The 10347-nt window shown below is 46.0% G+C and overlaps 1 long non-coding RNA gene across 4 annotated transcripts in view; it reads left to right on the plus strand.

The window, feature by feature from the left end:
- Positions 1–10347, plus strand: part of LOC135368400 (uncharacterized) — a 214934-nt gene that overhangs the window by 183762 nt on the left and 20825 nt on the right. The window lies entirely within an intron of this gene.

The raw sequence follows: 10347 nt of genomic DNA on the forward strand, positions 1-10347 counted from the left end.
TTAGGGGCATACTGCCGGTCCAGGCATTGCTTCCACCCGGCCACAGCGGCGAAACAAGCCAATATAACAGATGGCCTTTGCGCTCGGTCCAAGTTTTCTTGCATGAACGCCATTCCTCGCACGAAGAGCGCCGCCCCTGCCAAATATTTGCACAAGCCCCTCTCCTTTGTAGCACACTTTTCACGGCGGCGTGACTCCTGCAGCAACCTGGCCAGTACTGCGGGGCGGAGCGTCCCACGAACGGTTAATGGTGCTGTTGAGCTGACGACGGTGACACCCTCTGATATCGCCCACTGATTAATAGATTTGTCATCGCGATACAGGCGTCTGTATTCATGCGCTCACCCTAAGCTCCTATTAAACTGCCGTTCAAAGCGGTTATGAAACTGCCCTCCTTGAGAATTATGATTGCAATCATTCCTTTTTTTTTTTTTCTTTCAAGTCCTCTGTGGTTCTTCATCTGTTCATTCTGTGAGTCGAATGATGGCACTGACACGCCCTTAGTTCGCACATTTGGTATCGTCTGCTTCAATTCATCGATATACAATACTGCGTTCATGTTTCTTGTTGAAATGTGAATGTGTTTTCACAAGGTTATATCAAAAGCCATCGTTAGGATGACGAAGAGAAAAGGTTTGTGTAGGGCGCCGCACTATACTAGCGCCCTCTGCAGATACACAGAGGGAGTATATATAGTATTCAGGCACCCTACTACACCCTTAAAAATTAACTTCACCACATAGCACGCAGAAGGCCAACCGCTGTACGGAGTGATAGCTGTACCACTCTTGATTTGTTGAGAGTGCAGGGCGTACGCCTTTTTGTGACAATTAACATTTCTGCGTAAGTGTCACAAAAAGGCCTACGCCTCCAATTTTCAACAAATCACGGGAGAGAACTGTGTCATTCGGGATGATCGTTAGTTATAGGAGCGTGCTGTGTGGTGAAGTTCATTTTTAAGACTCTACACTCTTTAAAATGAGTTTTACCCCAGCACCTAGCCAACCATCACCCCGAACGAGTACGGAGTGCCGTGTGGTGAGCTTTAATCGCACGTTAAAGAACCCTCAGGTGGGCAAAAGCAGTCCGCAGACCGACCGCTGTGGCGTCGCTCATGATATCAGTTCTCTCGCGACGTAAACCCCCAATTATTATTATCACCCCGAACGATAGCGTTCTCGCCTTCGATTTGTTCAAAACGGGAGGCGGAGCCTATTTTGTACCATTATGCACGTGCATAATGGGGCAAAATCGGCTACGCCTCCCGATTGCCCTCCTTCCTGCCGTCCCTTGTTCACGTCTGCCATAACCCCAGTTGCTTCGCGGCACTAACATGCATTAAAGAAACAGTGCAAACGTGTACAGCGTTTCAAAGAAAAATTGGTACTTCTTATTTCAGTTATAATTAACGCAGATCAACACACGCTAATTAGCTAATAACTATACAGATTCGATAGCTGAATGTGATATGACCTTTCTGAGGCAGATACGTAACAGGTGATAATGATGATAATTGACTGATATGACTTATTATAATAATGATTGACTAAATAAACTAATAAAAACGAATTAAAATTTAAAATCCACTAAGTAAAAATTAATTGCGTAAAAGCTTACCTCGACCTCGAGATACACCGATTAATCCTGACTTTAATTATATCTGATCTCTTCGTGCTCTGCGCCTGAAAGTAATTTCGAATGATTTGACATGTGGCAGGTCGTCAACCCATATGCGTGGTGACATGCCCGGCCACGTGCCGTATATGTAGGACTACTGATAATCTCGACCACCTGTGCTTCTTTAGCGTGCGTCCTGAATGCAATGCTTGCCTACCCCGCATCACAACATACCGGCAGCAGGGCACGCTACAATGCAGCTGATTCTTTTGATTTCCTGAAATGCCCAACGGCTACCCTTACAATGACGAACAACGATTGTGCTGCATTTCTTTATTAACAATTTTGTATTTTAATCGCAGAAAACACTCGCGAGGTCTTTCCTCGTTACACTTATTCAATTCGCGTATTTAATACGATGCATCATTTGAAAATGGCGAACTTCTTGCCGTTACGTTGCGCTGCATGTGGAGAATGAGACGTTTGAATAAGTGAATTAATGGCTATCCCTGCAATAATGATGCAAGTGAAAAAAATTTACTTTGGAGATATCATGAAAAATTGGAAATAAGGAATAACTTTTTTTAAAACTAGAGTTTAATGGATTTTCTAATGCAGCAGTGTTGTTTTCTCTATATACATACGTATGGACTTGCATTTACCGACTTTTAAAGACTTCATTTGAAAGGGATGTAAATTAGTTTGCATCGTTATTGCAGGGAGTTTATTATTCGGAACTATGAGGCCACACTCTAAGAAAAAAAGGTGTGAAAAGGCGGTAACTTCTATAGTTACCACCTAGGTCAACATAGCGTCTGATAAAGGGTGTAACAGGGTGACAAAAGCAATTATCATATACAGTGAACCTTCGTTATTATGACCATGGTCGTTCCCGAAAATTTCGGTCATAATGCGGAATTGTCATATTAACGGGGGGCATTTGCAGAGGTGTCACTAACTTGTTCCCCAGGAGTATGGTCGTAAAGCGCGTATGTCAGATTATCGGGGGTCACGAGGGTCCACTGTACCCAAATTGCTACAAAAAGGTGTACGCCCCCCTCGCTCACCGAATCAGAAGCGGTAACCCTGTCATTCGTTGCAGAGAGTGAGGTAGCACACCCTAAAAACAGAACTTCACCGCATAGCACGCTGTGCGCCAACCATCGCCACGAATGATAGGATTATCGCGTGTGATTCGAAGAGAGAGGGGGCGTACGCCGTTTTGTGGCAATTTTCATATATCCAAATTGCGACAAAAGGGCGTACGGCCTCCTCTATCTTCGAATCAAAAGCAACAACCCTATCATTCGCGGCAATGGTTGGCGTACAGCGTGCTATGCGGTGAAGTTCTGTTTTTAGAGTGCAGGTAGAACTTTGCAACATTTTAGGCACAACATATGCGACAACTATTACCTCCTAAAAGGTGTAAGTGCTCCACGCTTTTTTTTTTTTTTTTCTTGAGAGTGCGCCAGAGGTGTTGAAAATATTACCTGCCTTGGGCCTCAACCAGTGGGCCGGCATAAATAAACAAATAAATGCCCTGACCTCAATTTTTGCCTATACAGAGGTTTCTCATTTCACCTCATGCGTTACAAAGAATATTCCTCAACCCGCTTCAATCCTGTTAAACTTACCTCATCTCGATCCTTGCTTAAATTTTGCTCACCTCATCTTACCTCAATCAGTTCCTTTGCGTTCGCAGGGAAACCCCCTATCATACGTGTCACTGTCAATATGTGGAGAAGGAAAAGATGCGGCAACAATATGCCAGTGAGCAGTAAGCCACCACGCTTTACGAGGTGCTTCAGGGAGTAAGGGCTAAGTTACGAAAGTAATTGGCGGTTCATATCTTAGTTAAGGAACATACGTTAATTAACTTTTGTAATTAATAGACAGAAGTGGCTACAGTGCAGAAATAAAGCACCTCTTGGGAAAAAGAGCTTCTCTTTCGAAAATCCGTCAAGTGCAAAAAGGTAATCTTTCTCGGCGATGTCGAATGACTATAATTCCGATTACCCTACGCATATTTCATTTCGTTGTGTGTTTCACGGTGTTTCGGAGACAGCTTATTTGTATTAAAAAGTTCCTATTTTTCATTAGCTAATAAACGTATCCGTTATTGCAACCAGAGGCTAGTCCTCACCTCAATCTTTTCCATGAAACTTTCCTTCACCCTGATTCAGTATTTTTTCCGAAAATTTTTCTTCACCTCACCTCACCTAATCTTAGTGCCCGTGAGGTGAAGGTGATAACGTACGTCCTCACCTTCATCTGCCCTCCACCTCGCATCTCCCCCATATATAGCCTACAATTCATCAGGTGAAACCTGCTGCTGCTCTTCACCCCTCCAGTACAGATTATTCTTCGTTGAACATTCGGATATTATGTGATCTCGTCACATGGTGTATGTATGTTCTCTGTACCATTCATTATCGGACGTGGACCGTGGACGAATCATTATACTGCACGCATGACGTCACGGGTCACGCTAAAGAATGTGAGGTAGCGGGTTCAAATCCTACCACTGGGCCTGTGCCGTCTGAGATTTTCCCTGAGTTTCCCGCAAAATTTGTAGAGGGATATCGTGTATAGTTGAGGTAACTACCAGTGATGGTTTCCCCTGATGTCCGCTCAGGAGTGTGCCTCTCGCTTCTTCTAGATGTCCCCTCTCCACCTGGACACCGCTCAACACTACAGTTGCAGACTTGCAGTGCTAACAAAGAATACAAAAAGGAAGAAAAAACTATGACGACAATCCCGTATAGCAGTAATAACACTGAGAACAGCAGACGTCGGCTTCTCCGCTTGTTGAGCGTAGGGTTTCACATTTACGTACATTACTCCCTAAAACATAGTGCAGTTGACACACTCCAAGCACGCCTTTCAGAAAGCGCGCGACGAATAACAGGGCGACTTGGCTTATTATGGCTTGGGTGGCTTATTATGCACAGCAGTTATGGTGCAACTCTGTCGTCGTGTTATTTGTTTCGCATTTTTTTAAAATTCGAACGATGTGCACGTATATGAATTCAAAATGAAGCGAAGCCGTCTTCGCGGAGAGTGCATTACTGTGTCACTGCTTCACAGCTCTCAGAATGCATGGTCCATTTCGGCTATAGCACGGCCACAATATCGTAAGCTTAACATATACTCAGTTCCCTGTCTTTCCACCCCATCTCAGCATGCCTGTCCAGGAGTATCAGGCAGTGCACGTTAGCGCCGTCGTTTCTTCCTTGAGAAGCGGAGCTAATTGGGTAACGGAATCGCAAATATTAACTTTTCCCTCAGGCCGCTGGCACATCCTAAAGTGGCATTCAGCACCACCTCCAGAACCATCACGACAGAGGTTACTGACCGACCGTGTCTCTGACACGACCAATATCATTGTCTCTTGAGAAGCCAGAGGAAGAGGAGGAAAGAGAGAGAGAGAGAGAGATAGCTCTCATTTGAGCATGTTTTGACCTCGCAGTGATATATCAGAGCAATCAGAAGCGATCTGGAGAAGAGAGACCTTTGGCTTCGATTGCAGTCGGACTGATTGACTGCACTGTACAAAGATTGTGCCCCTCCTACAACACGAACAGGTCGTGATCTATCATCCGAAAGGAGGAATGATGGCAAGGAAAGAGAGAGAGAGAGGAAGCGGCAAATTCCAGCAGGGGGCGGCCATTCTGCCGAGAGAACTCATTAACCGGTCCTGTTTGTTTAGGTGATGGATTGCAGCACGCTGGGTGCTGCGGCTCATTGCGGACGCCCTGTTTCTGCTAATTGGAAAAATAATAAAACGCTGTTTAGCTTCTCCATGCCGTCAACCGGACCTGCTCAAAGGAGGAATAGCAGCGCGGTCAGTGCAGCCATCTGGTGATTACATCTTGTACTCACGACGGTGATGGTGGTGGTTCGTCAAATGTTCGGGCCAGGTGTTCTGTTCGGGTGTCGCTGAGTTCAGTAGAGAGATTTCCTTGGCCATCAGTTGCTTGCATGGCCTGCCACAAGGCATGTCACGAAAACATCACGCTTGGAGGAGCTTGCTCGTGTCTCATTTTATGCGTGATGCCGTTGTCACGGGACATCCAAGCCGAAGGCTTCAGGCTTTTGTGCAGAGCAGTGGACAAATTTTTGTGAAAGGCCTGAATGAATGAACTAGAAAACGGGTGCTGGTGGCAGGATTCGAACGCGTACTTCTCTGTGTCCAGCCATCACGGTCATCAGCACTCGGTGACTCGGAGAGTAGCTGTATCCTGGACAGGAGGAGACACTCGACTGCAAAAGACACTTGTAGAGGGATATCACACAGTTGAGGGAACTGCCAGTGATGGTTTCCCCTGATGTCGGCTCGGGAGGGTGCCTCTCGCTTCTTCTATATGTCCCCTGTGCATCTGGACACCGCCCAATGCCACAGTTGCAGACTTGCAGTGCTAATAAAGAATGCGAAGGAAAAAAACAAACGATGACGGCAATCCCGTATAGCAGGTTATGGTGCATCCTTGCTCACCCTATTGCAACGCAATGCAATGCATTGCATTGCATTGCTACGAAAGAGATCAGCTTTATTCAGCACATCATCATTGTGAGATCGGTTATGACGCTGTTGGCGTGAAGTAGAACAGTTTGTCATTGCACATCGGTTCCAGGTAAATCTGTAGATGTAACAGGAGCAAACGGCAGTACCTCCTGTGCTTTGCATACATCGGCGTGTGCAAAAATGAGAAAGAGTTACATTGGGTGTTGCAAGATTGGGGGGGGGCAGGGGGGGGGGGGACTCGTTGATGACATATCGCCAGGGGTTGAAGCTGGACCCTCCTGATTACCGGTCAGGGATGCAAGTTTTAGATCACACTGACATAGCCTCCCCGCGTGATATGTTGCGTTTGTCCATAGATGGAGCTCGCCTCGGCTCGTTTGCCTTCCTGCTCTCATCGCCCTTTCGCCTTTTATATATCCAAACCGCGCACAGAGCCTAATATCCAAAAAGACAGAAATAAATGAAATAGATTTTAGCTGCATCTTGAGTCATCGTGCCAAACGCGTTTGAACGTGGCGGTGGCAGTGGTGGCACCGTCATGTTGGACGGACCTACACTGTGGTTGACCCTATAAAGCTATCGCTTTCAAACGAGGGTTTACGTTGCTTTTCTCAGATGATCATCTCAGTTGTTGACCATGACCGCCGAATAGACCTTCCATATGGGCTCTGCGTTGGTACGCCCAGCGAACGACACAGCCCTGTCCGGCTTCCAGCCGTTTGTCGTACCCAGGAAGGTTCACCCCGCCTCGTTTCTTCCGTCGCGCAAAAATGTCCGCGATGCGAATCTGCGGAACGCACAATGCTTGTCGCCAAAGTGATTTATGCGGCACTGCACACACTGCCCCACTATGGGGGCGGCGCCATCAGATAACATCTCTCAATACACGTCGGACCTTACAATACTATACGTGTCCTGGGCTATGGCTATTGTCCTGGAGAGGCGACTTTGCTCGTAATACGGACTCAATGATACTGTAATGGCGGCAGCTGTATCGCGCATGCGTGTTGATAACGTCAGTCTGGTACGACTTAATAAAAGGGGCGACAAAACGCGAGCTACACCATACGATCTGAGCTAGATAAACTAAACGTCGGAAAACTGTGTATTTATGGGCGTCTGCAGGAACGGGGAACTTGATAGATGACTGCTAGTCAGACCGGGGAGCGTTACTTTTGTACAGTGAAAACGGACGATTTGTTAGAAAGTGTACCAGAGTAGTTGTTTGAAGTGATTTGACCCAGGGGGTGACATAATAAGGCGAGCGTGTAGTTCATGTGCTCTTTTGTTCCCCCTAGGCTGTTTTCAGACTTGCTGTGGCGGAAGCAAAGTTATGCTTGTTGTGTCTCGTTCGTTGCAATCGAACCCCCGACGTCCACTGCGGTCGTGGTTCTCGGTGGCAACAACGATGTGCTTTTGGCGCTGCTCAGTACCGAGTGTTAAGTACATTTTCGAGTAATTATGCTTTACGTTGACTACATTTGAAACTGTGGACTTCTCTTCAGTGCTTTTCTACCAAGTGATCAACCACACACACCCTTTTACGAGTGGCGTGTCGTCACTTCCATCATTTGCTCACTCCAAGGTTGCACCAAGCCAGTCCGCCTGCGGGGAAGGTCACCTGCTTGTGACGTGGCATCTAGGTTCTCCGCTGCGCCGGCAACGGTGGGGTCGCTGCAGTCGCCTTTTTTCTAGCCGCGGTTTTTAGTTCACATCTCCGTTCTGACCAATATGTTTGGTTCATAATCCGCATGATGAATGTATTATCTTCCAAGACTACATTACACATCCTTACAGAGGTCTTCGGGGGTTCCTTCATGGTCCATTTAAAGGGGTCCAGGCAAAACTGCTATCACACAAGGAAGTTGAAGGAACGTATCTACGGGACTATACTTCGGGACAGGTTAACTCCTATATGTCAGCTCTGTCTGCCCACCAATGTAAAGACGTCTGTGATTGGCTGCGGACGCGCAACGCCTCCGAGTCGCAACCTATAGTGCGCCAGCATGCTTCAAACTGTTACTTGTACACTGATCATGTTGCGAGAACACCCGTCGAAGACGACGTATGTGCTTAGAGCACATTGGCACGTTTTAAAGCAAACACGTAAAATGTTCGCGCTAACACAACCTGCGAATCGACTTCCCTGTCCGCCTGGCATCTGCCACATATGGTATACCCCACTCTCAGTTTCTCAAATGTGCGGACTACATTCTCCGATGGCGGAGATATACATTTGTGACTGTAGCTCTTACGTTGTCTCGGAGCATTGGTCACGAGTACGGGTTTACATACGTAAAATAACATACGTAACTTGGGTTCCGGGTTTTTCGAGTTTTCCTTTTTTTTTTTTTTTTTTTTTTTTTGCATATTCGGAGCGTTTTACGTTCCGAGGATTCAGAATTTTTTATCTTTTATTTATCGTATCTCTGTTAATATCCGAAGTTCGGAGAAAAAGCTACAGCTGTGAAACAACATGTTCACGACAAGCAGAGATGCTGTGGCAGTGATGGCAAAGTGCTTGCCAATGGTACCTGAAGTACAGTACCCACATTTTAAATTAACTTATTTAGAGCACAGGGTACTGGGAATTGTACTTTAATGTTAAACTTTCAAACATCTTGATGAGGGAAAACTTGCAATGTATGTGCAAGTGCAAAACACGTGACTAAGGTAGAGTGTGTGTTCCGTCTCTTCTCTTCCTAATGTCTGGTTCACACTGCCACTTGAGGCCGCTCTTGAGACTGACACGCGTTCTTGATACGGAAAACGCCTGTGTTTGACCAATTATGCCTCCACTTTTTCTACGTCTATCTATCTATCTCCACTCTCCAGTGCGCCTTCGCTCATTGGTCAGCTGCGTAGACGGAGGTTTTTGGTACGCCGTACTTCGTTGCCATGACAACCGTGCCGCGATGCACCCGTAACGCCTGAAAATGCAATAGTGCGAACAAGGTATTAGTCCAGTTTTCTTTACCCTGTTTTTTTTTGTTGTTTTTTTTTTTTTTTTCGTTGTGTTTTCCCTGTTCTACATTGCAACGATAGCTTGTATTGCACTACGTGTCACCTTTTGGTGGTGACAAACAACAGCTTTACTTAATGATGGTGAATTCATCGCCTGGGGCCTACTCTAATGACCTCCACTGCTCCAAAGCACGTGGCCCTCTCACGTGGACTGACATTCTTTCTGCGCCGTGCGTACTTCTGGTTGCGGCCCATTTGCATAGTGAAATTTTGCAATTTATATCTCAAGGTACGTCCGCTTCTCGAGGTGTTAAATAAGGACTATGGATTTGAATAACGACTGGCTCCAACTCTGCTATCGCGCATTTCTCAGAAAACATCTAATTAATAAGTTTATGAATTTTAGCTAATTTCCCGTAGGACGCCCGCCTGGCCGCGTAAACCCGCCCGCAAAGATGGCACCAGAGCTACTCTCACAACTTTTTTCTAAAAAAGCTATTACTGATTAGAGAGAGAGAAAAAAAACACCCTGTATATATGCTGGGTGTTTCACTTTACGTGAAAAAATTATATTAAAAAAATTACTTGTTGGAACAGCATAGGGTCAACGCTATTTATTTCGGGAGAGATTTGCTATGACTTCTAAGCACCTTTATCAAATTTAATTCGCGAGAAATTGAATTTTCCCAGTTCATCTTGGAAATTTGCCAGGTCAACCTCACGTCTTTCTTTTTATTATTTTTTGTTGACGGGAACGGAATGCTTATACGTCGGATTTACCCCATTTCATTGTGGAGTACATTCCCTACTGCTTTGATAATAAATGAAAAAAAAAAAAAGCGAAAAGAAAAACCTCGTTTCGAGGTGCGCAAATTGTTGGCCGAGCTCATACTCCCTCAAATTTATGCAAGGTGCGGCGGCAGAAAAACGATCAACCGACCCTTCCCGTTTCCTTCTCGCCCTTCTTTCAGATAGCTTTGAGCTGCAACCATGCTGCCGTTATCAGAAGCAGCCTGGAAAAGGGAAAGTGGTACTTGGCCTCCTCGCATGTCGCTTCTTCCGGAGATCTGAACGCGGTCAGCAATAGACCTCTGCCCGAGAAACGTCATCATGACGTTGGTAGACAGACTGTAACCGAAACAAATCGGGAGGGGAGGGCTGGGTTCCACGAATGGGCACTTGTTCGCAGCCTCCTATGGAAAAAGAAAAGTAGGACCGAAGGTCGCGTCCCTTTCAGGGAC

The sequence above is a fragment of the Ornithodoros turicata genome, chromosome 9 (assembly GCF_037126465.1).
Source record: "Ornithodoros turicata isolate Travis chromosome 9, ASM3712646v1, whole genome shotgun sequence".
NCBI classification, from domain to species: domain Eukaryota; kingdom Metazoa; phylum Arthropoda; class Arachnida; order Ixodida; family Argasidae; genus Ornithodoros; species Ornithodoros turicata.